Here is a 13,967-nt window from a genome sequence, read left to right as displayed (position 1 = left end):
AAAATCAAATGCAAATGAGTTACTTCTTCGATATGTTCCCATTCCAAATGGGAGAAATTGGCCAAAACAAAAGGGCTACAGGCTTCTTGCAAGTTCAAAACACAGAGGGGCAGTCATTAAACCTTAAAGCTCCAAAACAATCTCCTTTGACTCCACGTCTCACATCCAGGTAACGCTGACGCAAGGGGTGGGCTCCCATGGCCTCGGGCAGCTCTGCCACTGTGGCTTTGCAGGATCCAACTCTCCATCCTGTTGCTTTCACAGCTGGTTGAGTGTCTGTGGGTTTTCCAGGCACATGGTGCAAGTTGTCAGTGGATCTTCCATTCTGGGGTCTGGAGGATGGTGGCCCTCTTTTCACAGCTCCACTAGGCAGTGCCCCAGTGTACTTGAGAATTTAGATGAAAAGATGGAAAGAATCAGTAAACACATGTGGACTATCAATAGAGAAATAGAAAGTATTACAAAAATAAAGTGGGAATTCTAAAACTAGACCATAATACATTTAAAACATAATTTTCTGATAATTGCAGATTACACGTTACAGAATAAAAAATCAAAAAACATAAAGACAGATCAATAGAATTTACCCAAGTATAGAACATAGGGAGAAAAATATATTGAAAAAAGTAAACATAGCATCAGTAAACATCTAGACAACATCAAGTAGTATATGTAATTTGAGTGCTAAGATATAAAAGGGAGAAGGTAGAGAAGAAAATAATGAAAAAACAATAGATGAAAATTTCCCAAAAGCATCAGTTTACAAATCTAAGATATTTAACAAACTCCAAACATGGGAAATAAAACAGAAACCACACTCAATCACTGACTGCTGAAAGGAAAGTATAAAATTAAATTTTAAAAGGCACCCAAAATGGAGAAAAGTAAGTTAAATGTGGAGAAACACAACATACTAGGCACTGAAGAAACATACTCTAAAATAATAAGAGGCATCTGTGACAAACCCCACAGCCAAGATCATACTGAATGGGCAAAAGCTGGAAGCATTATTCTTGAGAACTGGGACAAGACAAAGATGCTCACTCTCACCACCCCATTCAACATAGTACTGGAAGTCCTAGCCAGAACAATCAAGCAAGAGAAAGAAATAAAGTGCATCCAGATAGGAAGAGGGGAAGTTAAACTATCACTGTTTGGAGACAATATGATTGTATTCTTAGAAAAACCCATAGTTCCTGTCCAAAAGCTCCTACATCTGATAAGCAATTTCAACAAAGTTTCAGTATACAAAATCAATATACAAAAATCAGTAGAATTTCTATACACCAACAACATCCAAGATGAGAAGTAAATCAAGAACACAATCCCATTCATAATAGCCACAAAAGAATAAAGTACCTGGGAATACAGCTAATTAGGGAGGTAAAATATTTCTATTATGAAAATTACAAAATACTGCTCAAATAAATCAAAGATGACACAAACAAATGAAAGAACATTCCATGCTTATAGATAGGAAAAATCAACACAATTAAAATGGCTGTACTGCCTTAAGCAATTTACAGATTCAATACTATTTCTATCAAACTACCAAGGACATTCTTCAAAAAACTAGAAAAAAAAATTTCTCTAAAGTGCATATGGAATAAAAAAATAGCTTGGATAGCCAAAGCAATCCAAACAAAAATGAACAAAGCTGAAGGCATCTCATTACCCAGCTTCAAATTATGCTAAAAGGCTACAGTAACCAGAACAGCATGGTACTGGTACAAAAACAAACACATATATCGATGGAACAAAATAGAGAGCCCAGAAATAAGGCCACACACCTACAATTAGCTGTTCTTCAATAAAGCTGATAAAAACAAGCAAGAAGGAAAGGATTCCGTATTCAATAAATGATACTGGAATAACTGGCTGGCAATATGCAGAAGATTGAACCTAGACCCCTACTTTTCACCATATACCAAAAAATTAACTCAAGATCAATTACATAATTAAAGATAAACCTTAAACTATAAAAACCATGGAAGATAACCTAGGAAATACCATTCTGGACATAGGAATGACCAAAGATTTCATAACAAAGATACCGAAAGCAGTGGCAGCAAAACCCTAAACTGACAAATTGGATCTAATTAAACTAAAGAGGTTCTGCACAGCAAAAAACACCATCAGCAGAGTAAAGAGATAACAACAGTATTTGCAAAATATGCACCTGAAAAAGATCTAATATCCAGAAGTTATAAGGAATTTAAATTAACAAGCAAAAAACAAACAATCCCATTAAAAACTGGTCAAAGGATATGAACAGAGACCTTTCAAAATACATACACACAGCCAACAAGCATATGAAAAAATGCTCAACTTTCACTAATAATTAGAGAAATGCCAATGAAAACCACAATGAAATATTGTCTCACACCTGCCAGAATGGCTACCATTAAAAACTAAGAAAATAACAGCTGGAGAGGTTAAAGAGAAATGGGAAAACTTATACACTGCTGGCGAGAATGTAAATTAGTTCAACCACTGTGGAAAACAGTTTGAAGATTTCTCAAAGAACTTAAAACAGAATTACCATTTAACCCAGCAATTACATTGTTGGATATATACCCAAATGAATATAAATAACTCTTCCATAAAGACACATATGCACACATATGTTCATTGCAGCACTATTTACAATAGCAAAGACATGGAATCAACCTAGATGCCCACCAACAGTAGACTGGGTAAAGAAGATGTGGTACATATACACCTGGAATACTATGCAGCCATAAAAAATGAAGGCAATCATGTCCTTTGTAGCAACATTTGCAGTAAACCATTACTAACAAAGGAACAGAAAACCAAATACCACATGTTCTCACTTATAAGTGAGAGCTAAACATTGAGTACAAATTGACACAAAGAAGAAAACAATATATACTGAGCCCGACTTGAGGGTGGAGGGGGAGAGGAGGGTGAGGATAGAAAACCTACCTTTTGGGTACCATGTTTATTCCATGGGTAACAAAATAGTCTCTACACCCAACCCCCACAATATGTAATTTATCTATATAACAAACTTGCACATGCACCCCTGAAACTAAAATAAAAGTTTTTTTAAAAAATGTGGAGAAACAATGAAAATGACAGATCACCTCTTATAAGAAACAATGATAGGCAGAAGGCAGAAATGAATAATATAGTTAAATTTTTAAGGGAAAAACATCAATCTAGAAGTGTATAGCCAATTAGCCCATCTTGAAAATTAAGAAATATGTATGAGGACATTTTCAGACCAATGAAAGAGGAAAGAATTTCTTGCCAGCATAATTGCACTAGATAATATGTTAAAGGAAGTGCAGGATACAGGGAAATGTATAACACTAGAATCAACAAGAATTAGAGTACTGAAAATGATTTTTTTAAAAAACTGGTGAATAAAAAATATGAGTCCCAGCCTGGTAATTCACACCTGTAATCCCAGCACTTTTGAAGGCCGAGGTGGGAGAATCACTTGAGGCCAGGAATTCGAGAGCCTGGGCAACAGAGTGCGAACTCATCTTTATTTCAAAAATTAAAAATTAGCCAGATGTGATGTGTACATGTAGTCTCAGCTACTCGGGAGGCTGAGGCAGGAGGATTTTTGGGGCCCAAGAGTTTGAGGTTACAGTGAACTATGATTATGCCATTGTACCCCAGCCTGGGTGACAGAGCGAGACTTGGTATTGATTTTTTTAAATTGTAAAGGTAATGTTATGGGGCTTATAATACATATAAGAAAAACAAAACAAAATATGGAAGTTAAATATAACTACATGTGTCACGTTTTACTTTGTAAAAAAACATTTTATGTAAAGTGGTACAATGTTACTTGTTAGAAGACTGTAAGTTATGAAGACATATTTTAATCCTTAAAACAACCCAGAAAATTAATTTAAATGTAACAACAATGCTAAAAATATGATAAAGAAGATAAAAATAAATATTGGAGTATGCTTGATTAAAACAAAAATTAAATAGGAGAAACAGAAAACAAATAACAAAAGACTAAATCAAGACATATCAATAATTACACTAAAAGTGTGAATGTAATAAACATTTCAATGAAAAAGTAGAGAATTTTAGCAATTATAAAAAGTAAGATGCCACTATTTTCTCTCTCTAAAATATATGCACTATAAAAATAAAGGTACAAAGATGTTACAGGAAGGCAGGGTAAACTGAATAGACTTATCCCAGTAGCAGATAATAATTATAGATAGATAAATGCTTCTCTGGCTCTGCTTAACAATTCTTAAAATAAAAGACACAAACGAAATATATATATATATATATATATATATATATATATATGTAACTTCTCTGTATCTCAGGAGAAATCACAATAATGTTTATATAAAAGCAATCATCTACCAAGGAAAAAATTTAATATGACTGGCATTGGTATGAAAGAATACCAGATATTTACAGAGGCAGAAAAATAGGAATCATAATGAAGAGAAAAAGCAGTTAATGAACAGTGGCTCAGAACCACAGGTGCTAGAATTAGTAAACAAAGACATTAAAACAATTACTATATGTATTTCTTATATGTTTCAATGTTAAGAAGGAACATGGACAATATGAAAAAGACCCAAATCAAAGTTCTGGAGATGAATATTACAATGACTGAGATAAAAAATACTGTGAAGAAAATAATATAAAATTTGACATTGAAGAAGAAAACATTTGTGAACAAGAACGCATAGAAATTAAAGCTACTCACATTAAAACAGTTTCTTTTTTTAAAAAGGGCATAAGAGTTTAGAGGACACTTCAAGCAGTATAAAATACATGCAGTTAGATTCTCAAAAGCAGAGGAGAGAAGGAAAGAGATAAAAAATAGTTGAAGAAACAATAAATGAAAAATTTACAAATTTAATGGTGTAACTCCTTAGTTCCAAAAATGTCAGCAAAACTCAAGTACAATAACTATAAAGCTACATCAGAACATAATTGCCATCTTATTGCTCAAGATCAGTGAAAAAAGAAATTAAATGACACATTACATACAGAAGAGCAAAGATAAGGAGAAAACAGATTAAATTTCTCAGAAAAAAATGCAAATGAGGAGACAATGCAGCAACATTTGTTTGTTTGTTTATTTGAGGCAGAGTCTTGCTCTGTTGCCCAGGCTGGAGTGCAGTGGCGTGATCTGGGCTCACTGCAACCTCCACGTCCTGGGTTCAAGCGATTCTCTTGCTTCAGCCTCCTGAGTAGCTGGGATTACAGGTGCATGCCACCACACCTGGCTAATTTTTTGTATTTTTAGTAGAGAGGGGGTTTCACCATATGGGTCAGGCTGGTCTCAAACTCCTGACCTTGTGATTCATCCGCCTCGGCCTCCCAAAGTGCTGGGATTACAGGAGTGAGCCACTGTGCCCAGCCAACATTGTTGAAGTTTGTAAAAAGGGAAAAACCAAAACCAGTTTACCTAGAAATCTATACCCAGAAAAAATGTTCAAAAACAAAGGGAAATTAAGTTGTTATATATGCAAAAGCTGAGAGAATTGATCAAATTTATATATGCAAAAGCTGAGGGAATTCATCAAATGTTGTCTTTCGATAGATACAAATGACATTGTGGAAATGTATACTTATAAAAATAAGTAAAGACATCAGAAATGGTGACTACAGGGGGAATTATATAAAATTACTCTCTTCTTATGTAAATATTCAAAGATAGTTGACTACTTAAACAAAAATTAATAATATATTATTGGTTTCATAATAGATATATAAGTAAAATATGTGGTGAAAATAGCATAAAATCCAGTAGAAAAGAAATTTAGGGTTCTCGTTCTATAAATAAAGTAATACAAGATCATTTGAAGGAAGATAGTGATAACTCGAAGATGTGCAATCTAAACTCTAAAGAAACCACTGGCCAAGTGCAGTGGGTCACGCTTATAACCCCAGCACTTTGGGAGGCCAAGATGGGAGGATTACTTGAAGCCAGTAATTCAAGACCAGCCTGGGCAACTAAGCAAGACCCCATATCAACAAAATAAAAAGATAAATAAAATAAAACAAATTAGCTGGGCACAGTGGCACACATCTGTAGTCCCAGCTACTCAGGGGGCTGAGGCGGGGGAATCGCTTGATTCCATGAGTTTGAGGCTACAGGGAGCTATGATTGTGCCACTGCATTCCAGCCTGGGCAAGAGAATGAGATCCTGCCCTGTGCCCCCCACCCTTCCCGAATTAAAAAAAAAAGAAAAAAAAACACTACTTTCTAAAAGAGTGGTAAAGCTAGTAAGCCAAAGAAGGAGATAAAACGAAATAACAGAGTATACTCAAGCTATCCAAAATAAGGTAGATAAAGAAGGAAAAAGGGAAACATAGAAGAGATTAGACAAATAAAGGTAAAGTGAATAGTAGAGTGGCTGGATTGATATCAAAGTAGATTTTAAATAAAAGTAGTACCAGGAGTAAAGAAGATCTTGTAATAGTGATGAATGAGCCAATTAATCAAGAGGACATAAAAATCCTAAAAGTTTATGCACTTAACACTATGTCAAATATATGACGCTAAAAGTGATACAAATGCAAGGAGAAATAGACAAATCTCCAATAATAGTCAGAAATTTCAATACCCCTCTCTCAATAAATTACAGGAAAGTGAACGTAAAATCCATACAAATATGGCACATGTGAACAGCATGGTCAATTAATATTACCTAGTTGACATTTATAGCCTACTCTACCCAACATTAGAAGAATGCACACTGTTTTCTGGTTCACATAGACCATCTACCAAAATAGACGATATTCTGTGCCTAACACAAATATAAATTATTTTGAAAGTATCCAAGTGGAATAAATTAGAAACCCCCAATAAAAGACAAAGTCACCAAATTATTTGTAGATAAATAAAACTTCTAAAAAACACATAAGTCACAAAATAAATCAAGTGGAAATAAAAAACTATTTTGAACTAAAGGAATAAAAACAAAGTAGTTAGTGTTTGAGTACTTAAAATTACCCTCTGCAATGCATTTTTATTCTTTTTATATAAAAGAAAAATACAGGATTCAAATCAATAGCCCCCACTTCTAATTTAAAACGGTTAATGAAAAAACAAAAACAAATTAAACACAAAATAGAAGAATCAAAAGAATAAATATCAGAGAGGAAACCAATGAAATAGAAAAGAGAAAATTCAATGAAACAAAAAGCTGGTTCTTTGAGAGCATCTATAAAATTCATAAACCACTAGGCAATTTGTTCAGGAATAAAACAAGCAAGCAACAACAAAAACAAAACCAAACAAAAAACCTCAAATTACTAAGATCCAGAAAGAAAGAGGTAATATCACTACAGATTCCACAATTTTTAAACCAGTAATATGGAAATATTATGAAGCACTTTATGCCATTGAGTTGAATAACTTTTATAAAACTGACAATTCCCTGAAAGACTCATGCTTCTTCAGGAATAATAGATAGCCCAATAGGTATATATCTATTGAAATTTCATTTGTAGGTAAAACCCTTCTCACAACGAAAATTATAGGTCTATATGAATTTACTGGTGAATTACACAAAAATTTAAGAAAAAAGTCAAGTAGCATGATGCCTTCAGGTTTATTCTTTTTACTTAGGATTGTCTTGTTTATAGGAGCTCTGTTTTTTGTTCCATATGAATCTTAAAATAGTTCATTCTAATTATGCAAAAAATGTCAATGGTAGTTTAATGGGAATAGCATTGAGTCAATAAATTACTTTGGGCCATATGGCCATTTTCACAATGTTCATTCTTTCTATCCATGAGCATGAAATGTTTTTCCATTTGTTTGTGTCCTCTCTCATTTCCTTAAGCAGTGGTTTGTAGTTCTCCTTGAAGAGGTCTTTCACTTCCCTTGTTAGCTGTATTCCTAGGTATTTTATTCTTTCTGTAGCAATTGTGAATGGGAGTACATTCATTATTTGGCTCTCTGCTTGTCTGTTGTTCATGTATAGCAGACCTAGCAATTTTTGCACATTTATTTTGTATCCTGAGAGTTTGCTGAAGTTGCTTACCAGCTTAAGAAGCTTTTGGGCTGAGAAGATGGGGTTATCTAGATATAAGATGATGTCATCTGCAAACAAAGATAACTTGACTTCCTCTCTCTCTATTTGAATACACTTTATTTATTTCTTTTCTCTGATTGCCCTGGCCAGAACTTCCAATACTACGTTGAATAGAAGTGGTGAGAAAGGGCATCCTTGTCTTGTGCCGATTTTCAAGCGGGATGTTCCTAGTTTTGCCCATTCAGTATGATATTGGCTGTTGGTTTGTCATATGTGGCTCTTATTATTTTGAGATATGTTCTATCAATACTTAGTTCATTGAATTTTTAACATGAAGTGATGCTGAATTTTATTTAAAGTCTTTTCTGCATTTGTTGTGACAATCATGTGGTTTTTGTCTTTAGTACTGTTTATGTGATGAATCACATTTATCGATTTGGTTATGTTGAAACAGCCTTGCATCCCAGAGATGAAGCTGACTTGATCATGGTAGATAAGCTTTTTGATGTGCTGCTTGATTTGGTTTGCCAGTATTTTATTGAGGATTTTTGCATCAATGTTGGTCAGGGATATTGGCCTGAAGTTTTCTTTTTTTTTTTTGTATCTCTGCCAGGTTTTGGTATCAGGATGATAATGGCTTCATAAAATGAGTTAGGTAAAAGTTGCTCTTTTTCAATTGTTTGGAATAGTTTCAGTAGAAATGGTACCAGCTCTTCTTTGTACCTCTAGGAATTCAGTTGTAAATCAGTCCGGTTCTGGGCTTCTTTTGGTTGGTAGACTATTACTGCCTCAATTACAGAACTGTTTGTTGGTTTATTCAGGGTTTCAATTTCTTCCTGATTCAGTCTGGGGAGGGTATATGTGTCCAGGAATTTAACCAATTCTTCCCAGTTTATGTTCACAGAGGCGTTTATAGTATTTTCTGATGGTTGTTTGTATTTCTTTGGTGTCAGTGGTGATATCACCCTTATCATTTCTGATTGTGTCTATTTGACTCTTCTCTCTTTTCTTCTTTACTAGACTAGCTAGCAGTCTGTTTTATCACTTTTTCCAAAAACCAGCTCCTGGATTTGTTGATTTTTTGAAGGGTTTTTCATGTCTCCATCTCCTTCAGTTCTGCTCTGATCTTGGTTATTGTTTTCTGCTAGCTTTTGGTTTTCTTTGTTCTTGGTTCTCTAGTTCTTTTAGTGATGATATTAGGTTGTTAATTTGAGATCTTTCTATACCATAAATAGCATGCAACCATAAAAAGGAATACTATGCAACCATAAAAAGGAATGAGATCATGTCGTTTGCAGGGACATGGATGGAACTGGAATGCATTATCCTCAGCAAACTAAGACAGGAACAGAAAACCAAACACCACATGTTCTCACTTATAAGTGGGAGCTGAACAATGAGAACACATGGACACATGGTGGGGGGAACAACACAGACTGGGCCCTGTCATGGGGTTTGGGGGGAAGAAGATTATCAGGAAGGAAAGCTAATGGATGCTGGGCTTAATACCAAGGTGATGAATTGATCTGTGCTGCAAACCACCATAGCACATGTTTACCTATGTTACAAATCTGCACTTCCTGCATGTGTACCCTGGAAATTAAAAGTTACAGGAAAAAAAAAATAAGGAAAAAAATACTAATTCTACAGAAACTCTTCCATAAAATTGAAAAATGTGAAATCATTTTCAACTAATTATATGATACCAGTATAACACTGATAACAAAATAAGACAAAATAAGACAGAATAATGTCTCTTACAAATACAAAAAAAAACCTTCAAACATAATTATAGTAAATAAAATCTAACAAAATGTAGAAAAGGATAATATGTCATGACCCAGTAGTTTTATTTTATCCCTTACAACTTCATGTGAAACTATCATCTCAAAGTAAAATGTTTAATTAAAAAATCCCAGTGGCATTTTGTTTGTTTGTTTATGTTTTTGTTTGCTTTTAGTACTATAGAACCTGACAAGATGGATCTAAAATACATATGGAAATGCAGAGAACATAGAATAGCCAAAACAACTCTGAAAAGGAAGATATAAAGTGGGTTTCAAGATTTATGAAAAAGCTAAAATAATTAAGACAGTGCAGAATAGGGCTCAAGATAGACAAGTGTATTGATGGACCTGGACAGAAAGTCCAGACAGAGTCCTATATGTCAAATATGGACATCTGATCTTTTTAGATATACAAAGTCAATTCAGTGGAAACGGATACTATTTTCTACATACAGGGCTGTAACAATTGGATATCCATTTGCAAAATACTAACTTGGATGTATGTACCACATACATAAAAATTGACTAGAAATGTGTCATAGACTTAAGTGTAAAGCCTAAAACAATAAGACTTGTAAGAAAAAATATAGAACATTTCTGTGACCCTTGTTTGAACAAAGATTTCTTAGATTAAACACCAGAAACATGACTCATAAAATAACTGATAAATTGCACCTTATCAAAAGAACTTGTCAATAGAACGAAAATATAAGTCACAGACTGGCAGAAATGTCTAGAAAGATAAATCTTATAAAATGCTTATAACTATAATATATAAAGAACTTTTAAATCTCACTAAAAAACAAGAAAAAATAAAAAAGGGAAAAGATTTGGATGGATATTTAACCAAGAAAAACATACAGATGATAAATAATCACATAAAGAGATACCCGACAGTATTAATCCTAGCATAAATACAAATTAAAATCACGCTGAGATACTGTTAAACATCTATTAAAATAGTTAAAAATAAAAAGGCCAATGCACTGTGCATTGGGAATCATGTGAATTAATCTGTTGTACGCTGACACACAGTCTCGTACACTGCTAGTGGGATTGTAAAATGGCCAAAACCACTTCGGGTTTGTTTTGTTTGTTTTTTCTAAAAGAAACAATGTTCATTTGGTCATAAAGCATTGCAATGGGAATACACATATCATAAAAAACTATGTGTATATTCAGGGAGGCAAGAGAAGACGAAGGGTTTTAAAGGAAAAAATAAAGAGGGACACGCAATTGTTTTGAAATAATTATCTGAGGCTACAGAGATTAATAATAAGAGTGACATCAGTCTGAGGTCGGCCAGGCAGTTACTGGGCAGATATCCTTGCCAAAATATCCTTTTGGGTAAGGCTGTGATGGCCTTCGTGCAAGGTGGTAGGTTTTGCAGTCTTTTGTGATGGTTTTTGCTATCAGGCATACAGAATGCGATCCCTCTCTTCACGGCCTTCCCTGGCTCTATTTGTCAAGGTTTTCTTAACATTAGTGACTTCATTTTTATTCTGACAAATTTCGCAAATATAACTCTTAAAACTCAACATGCCATGCACTCTTTTGGTGTAGAAGAACTTCTGTCTTCAAGACCTTCATTTTTAATAACAGGACACTCTCATGTGGAATCAGTTTAAGGTTCTGACCGAAATAAACTGCCAAATTCATAAACTTTTTCCCCAGGAGACACCCCAAACAGGTTTTGCTCTAAGTCAGATCTTCACAAATCTTCTTCATATATAAATTACAGTCTGACTCTGAGGAAGGTGGTGGGGCCCAGACATCCGACCAGATTGAGGACTAGCTAAAACAGCTTTCCAACAGACACAACCACCAGTGTGCCCTGTCAGTTTACCGTTGCCGTGACAATACTCACAAGTTACTACCCCTTTCTATGGCAATGACCCAATGCCTCAAGAGTTCCCACTCTTTCCCTAGAAATTTCTACAGAAACCACTTCCTAATCTGCATGTTATTAAAAGCGGGTATAAGTGTGACCGCGCAAAACTTCCCTAAACTGCTACTCTCCTGCCTACAGGGTAGCCCTGCTCTGCAGGAGCAGTCACAGAGCTGTGACACTGCTGGAGCTGCAAAACTGCCACTTCAATAAAGCTGTTTTCTTCTACATCTGCCTTGCCCTTGAATTCTTTCCTGGACAAAGCCAGGAGCCCTAGTAGGCAAAGCCCCACATTGGGGATCACCTGTCCTGCACCAACTCCAGTGATGGTGTGCATGCCAAAATGAAAACACTGTCCAAAAACTACCCCAGGCACCAGAGGTACAACCTCAGAAAGGACAGACCCCTCCAACCACATCTGCCTGTGGGTCTCCTGCTTTCCTGGGCTCTCTGTAACTTCTCAGAATCTGCAGTGGTTCTGGAGCTGTCTGAGCAGCTGAAGGACACCTGCAGGGGAGAACAGGCTGCCCAGGAAGCACCAAGGGGAGCTCCATTTCCCTCCCTTTTCAGGCTCCTGACTGGCCTGTTTGAAGTCACTGCTTCAGGCTGTGCTTCCCACTGCAGGTTATTCACCTGATTCCCACCAATATTGATAAATTAAATGAGAAAAAGACCTTCATTCAATCCAATGGTTGAATAAAACACCAGCAGTGTCACTGACCCACCCAATCATTACTGTAGCTAAACCCTAAGCAGTGTATACATAGCTTTCCCTTGCAAGCAGCCTAACTGGCTCCAGGTTGAATACATCTGTGTCTCCCTCATATACCTCAATTCAAATTATAGAATCAATTTTTAAAAATCTCACTTAAAAATATATTTTACATTTAAGTCACCTAATTTACTAGATTTGATACTAAATCTAATAAATTAGGGTATTATTTTTTTCTCAAAAAATAAAAGTTTGCCTTCAAGGGATAAAGACTACACCTGGAGACCTTCCAGACCTTAGGACTGGTGGTTCTTATGGAAAAGTTCCAAAGTATTTAACAGGGATAATAAATTTAAATTGAGTATTAATATTGTTTTCCAAAGTAATATTCATTGCTTGGAAAGTTGTAGACCTCAAAGTCAAGTTAAGCGCTCAGTGTATTTTTTTTACTCCTGTCATATTACTTCATGGTCATGCCTTGGATTTTAGGTCAATATTGAAACCATTCAGCTAAACTAATTATTTCAAGCTACATTTTATTTATTCCTAACCTGCCTTTTAATTCTTATTAGGATAAAAAGAGCGTCACCTTCCAAACTGCAACAAAATTGCCAAATCTTTGTTTTAAAATTTCTATATTTTTTATATTTCTTTTCTTAAATATTAGATAGCTAATTAAGTGTTCTGATTGAAGAAGCCTTCCCTAGAAGCAGGTTTTCTTATAACTTTGTACTAACCAGGCGCTGGAGGCCCTTACGCATATCATCTTATTGTATTCTCACAACAAGGCTGTGCAGTAGGTGCACTTTTTAAATTTTGTTTTTTAATTTCAACTTTTATTTTAGATTCAAGCAGTACATGAGCGTGTTTGTTACATGAGTATATTGCATGATATGAGGTTTAGGGTACAATTAATTCTGCCACCTAGGTACTGAGCATAGTATCAGATTGTTTTTCAGCGTTTACCCCCTTGCACCTTTCCCCCTCTAGTAGCCCCAGTTTCTGTTGTTCCCACTTCTATATCCATGGGTACACATTGTTTAGCTCCCACTTATAGGTAAGAACATGTAGTATTTGGTTTTCTGTTTCTGCATTAATTTGCTAAAGTAATGGCCTCCAGCTCTATTTATGTTGCTGCAAAGGACATGATCTCCTTCATTTTTATGCCTGCAAAGTATTCCATGATGTATATGCACCACATTTTCTTTATCCATTCTACCACTAATGGGCACCAAGGTTGATTCTATGTCTTTGCCATTGTGAATGACGCTGCTATGAACATACAAATGCATGAGTCTTTTTGGAAGAACAATATATTTTCCCTTTGGATATATAACCAGTAATAGGATGGCTGGGCTGAATGGAAGCTCAGTTCTAAGTTATTTGAAATATCTCCAAGCTGCTTTCCACAGTGGCTGAACTAATTTACATTCCCACTGACAGTGCATAAGTGTTTTTTTTTTTTTTTCTCCACAACCTAGCCAGCATCTGTTGTTTTTTGACTTTTTCATAGTAGCCATTCTGGCTGGTGTGAGATGGTATCTCACTGCAGTTTTGAGTTACATTTCTCTGTTGAT

The sequence above is a fragment of the Gorilla gorilla genome, chromosome 6 (assembly GCF_029281585.2).
Source record: "Gorilla gorilla gorilla isolate KB3781 chromosome 6, NHGRI_mGorGor1-v2.1_pri, whole genome shotgun sequence".
NCBI lineage: Eukaryota > Metazoa > Chordata > Mammalia > Primates > Hominidae > Gorilla > Gorilla gorilla.
Note: the sequence above shows the minus strand (reverse complement) of the source record.